Here is a 3,740-nt window from a genome sequence, read left to right as displayed (position 1 = left end):
AGAAATCCACCTGCCTCTGCCTCCCAAGTGCTGGGATCAAAGGCATGCGCCACCACCGCCCGGCGTTTCTTAATATCTTAATATGACAATATTACCAACATATCCTAATCAATTGAAATTCAAAAATATGAGGAATGGAAATTTATTGACTGTCATCCAATGGTCTCTCTAATTTGGTAATTGGAGAAATAGGTCCAATATTATACAATCAATATATACTTTCAGCTTGTTTGTTTGTGTCTATGTCTGGCTGTGTACAGCATAATGGTCTTGAGATCTTGCTTCTCCTATCTCAGCCTTTAGATTTTATACTACCACCATGGCAGACTAGCTGTACATGGAGTCGAAAACATGAAGAAGCCCAAAAAAGGAGTGAGGCAGCTGTCTAGGTGTCCAAGAAATGTAGACAATTAAATTGGGAGGGGGTTTGTAAGAGAACAACAAAGAGTGAGACTGAATGCTTTACTTGACGTTTGTAACTCTTGTATCAGGTTACCACAGTAAGAGCCAAGATTTTAAGCTCTACTAAATATAAAACAAACAAACAAACAAAACACTTTATATTTATGTTCATTTAAGAAAATATTAATAGTGATGTATTATTTTGAAATATACAGTTAATACTTTGGAGTTACTTAAAATTTATATTGAGAAAAACATGTATTTTCAGTTTTGTTGTAGACAAGCATCTACATAAGACTGTTAAATTGATTGTTGTTTTATATCAAACAACTTTTATAATACTCATTTTTATTGTTATAATATTTTATAAGTTTTAAAGAATATGACAAAAAAAGATATTGTAGGTATTGAAGGGGGGTCTCTGGGAGGAGTTGGGGTACAAAAGGAAAACAATGTGATTTAATTCTATTTACTTAAAATATGTTTTTAAATTTTAACAAATTCAGATAAATTGAAATCATGTAACTTTTCTCATTATAATGCAATAAAACTTTAAAAAAAAAAAAAAGGTGCAAGCCATGGAGGAAAGCAGCAGGTGCTGACCTCTGAGTTCTACACACCAAAGCTCAGGCACACACACTACATATACACCACATACACAATTGGTTGGGTTACAAAGTGTGGTGGAATATGTACTTGTTATAGAAAAGTCTTCGGTTCAAATCACTCCCAAACAGACAGACAGGCAGACAAATGAATACTTCCTACTTGCATCAGTATTGAACAAGTTACAGCAGCCTGATTGCTATGAACTCAATATTACAGTGGAAACGATCATGGCCTTATGGGGTTTGCAGTTCACACTCGAGCAGCTGAGCCCCATGGCTCTGAGTGAAGGAATGAGTGAAACCCTGGGACCTGCTGTGCTTTTAGGTACGAGTTTCCCCAAAGAGAAGGAAGCACCTGGAGGGCAGAGGCAGCAGATCTCTGTGACTTACAGGCCAGCCTCATGTGCACAGAGAGTTCCAGGCCAACAACTGGTACTCAGTAAAATCCTCCCTCAAAAATTGCTTTTGTTATTCCAAGAAATGTCATTGACTGGCTTTGTATAGATCATACTGCTTGTTTAGGATGTCACTTATGGGCACTTTTCATGTTAAAATGTCAGTGATTTTTCACTTGCTTTTTGAGAGAGAAGGGAGGACCAGAGGAAAAAAAGAGAGAACATTCTTTCTTCCTACCCTTCCCTGACAGTGCACACCTTTATATGACTTTCTTCAGCTGGTCAGATGACATTTCCATAGAACACAGCATCTTGGTGCTGGAAGGAGGCACCAGGGATTATACAGATTAATACTTAACTTGAAGATAAAAATTTGAGGCCTAATTGCCTTGCCTACATAGTGAGTTGTGAGCGAGCCTGGGCTTCATAGCAAAAGCCGTTCAAACAAACACAGTATGAGAGATTATGCACCAAGGCTGTAGAGCAGATGAGTGACCCAGAACAATGCACATGCTTATTTGCTGAAAGCAGAATATGTAGAAGTTGAAATTGATCTTCTAAAATTAGCATTCACCATATGTGTGAAGTCAATGTTTGGAAGTTAGTTAATACACGATGATGTTTGTTATCTGGTCTCCTGAAGACAGTGACTTCATCCCTTGTAAAACTCTGTTAAAGATTCTATGAAGTACCTGTTTCTCTCCCCATGGTGCTTTCTGTGCTGTTCAATAAGAACAGAGCAAAGCCCTATGTGTGGGACAGAGACCCAGGGACAGATTCAGACTCATAACAACAGACAGACTGAGGACAGAAGACACAGGGAGAATGTAGTGGACACCCTCTTATTTAAAAGACTGCAAAGGGAACTGCGTTCCTTTTCACCCTTAATGCAATATGAATGCATTACTGATGACTCTGAGCTTGTCACTAACGCTCTTAAACCACGCATCCTTCCACTTACTCACACAGCAAATATTGACTGCGCTGTCTCATGTGTTCGCTGGTATTCTTTTCTGTGTTGGAGAAGTAATATGCAGGCTCTAGGGAAAGGATTGAGCAGCTTTCTAGATTGTTTATATCATGCTTTTAACAAACCCCCATAAAATAATGCATTTTGCAGATATGAGATTAGAATATTTAGTAAGGTGTCTAGGGTTAAAATGGGGCCTGTGTTTGGTAGGTAAAGTGGTTACCTAGCAGTCTAGAAGCCCTGGGGCCAAATTCCAGCCTCACATAAATCCAGTTTAGTAGTGCATACCTACAATCCTAGTACTCAGGAAGTAGGGGCAAGAAGATTAGGAGCTCAAGGTTATCCTTGACTATCTAGTGAATTTGTGATCAGCCTGGGCTACACGGAACCCTGTCTCAAAACAAAACAACAACAAACGATTAAATTAAGTGTGGTGACACACTCCTTTAACCCCAACACTCAGGAGGCAACCAGGTCTCTGTGAGTTTGAGGTTGAGGCCCAACTGCTGTACATAGTGAGTGCCAGGGAAGTCAGAGATACACAGAGAGACTCTGTCTCCAAAAACAAAACAAACAAAAGATTTCAAAATGTAAAGATATTTAAAAGTAAACACTGAGCCAGGCAGTGGTGGTGCATACCTTTAATTCCAGCACTTGGGAGGCAGAGGCAGGTGGATTTCTGCGGCCAGCCTGGTCTACAGAGTGAGTTCCAGGACAGCCAGGGCTACACAGAGTAACCCTGTCTCAAAAAAACAAAATAAATAAATAATAAAAACTGAGAAATAAATATGCCACCTGTCATCAGTGATAGTCTCAAAGCATCAGAGATAAGACGCCACCTAGTTTGGGGACCACATTTGTAATCCCAGCACGTGGGAGGTGCAGCCAGAAGGGTCAGAAGCCGAAAATCAGCTGCAGCCCATTTGAAGCCAGCCTCACCTACTTGAGATGCTGTCTCAAAATAACTAGAGTAAAAAATAAGAAACTCAACGTACTATATAATGAATATAAAGAATGAAGTAAAAAGAATGAATTGCTTATACATTGAAAATATATGATCTTTAAAAGCATTGTGGTGCTCTTTGCTCTCTGCCGTCTCCCTCTCCCCAACCAAAGCCCTGTCCACTGTATGCTGTCATGTCTAATCCACTGCTTTCTCTCTCTGCTCTGGGCTCTTCCAGATGCCTTTGGCTGTACTCTCCCTTATATCTACAGTGAAAACTTTCCTCTCTATCATAAAAAAAACAATAAAGCACCACGATGAATGAAAGTAAACACACCCTGGCGTGCACATGACCACACAGTATCACTGTTACGTGGAGTACCCAGAAGCAGGTCTGTAGAAAGGGACATTCACACACACAC

General features: G+C 39.8%; 1 protein-coding gene across 4 annotated transcripts in view; it reads right to left on the bottom strand.

Moving 5' to 3' along the window:
* The window catches only part of Tmem116 (transmembrane protein 116), a 53,693-nt gene that overhangs the window by 16,678 nt on the left and 33,275 nt on the right, over positions 1–3,740 (bottom strand). The gene's annotated exons all lie outside the window — the stretch shown is intronic.

Source organism: Mastomys coucha, unplaced genomic scaffold (genome assembly GCF_008632895.1).
Source record: "Mastomys coucha isolate ucsf_1 unplaced genomic scaffold, UCSF_Mcou_1 pScaffold22, whole genome shotgun sequence".
NCBI classification, from domain to species: domain Eukaryota; kingdom Metazoa; phylum Chordata; class Mammalia; order Rodentia; family Muridae; genus Mastomys; species Mastomys coucha.
The sequence above is the reverse complement of the archived record's forward strand: the minus strand, read 5'-3'. Positions and strand labels throughout refer to the sequence as shown.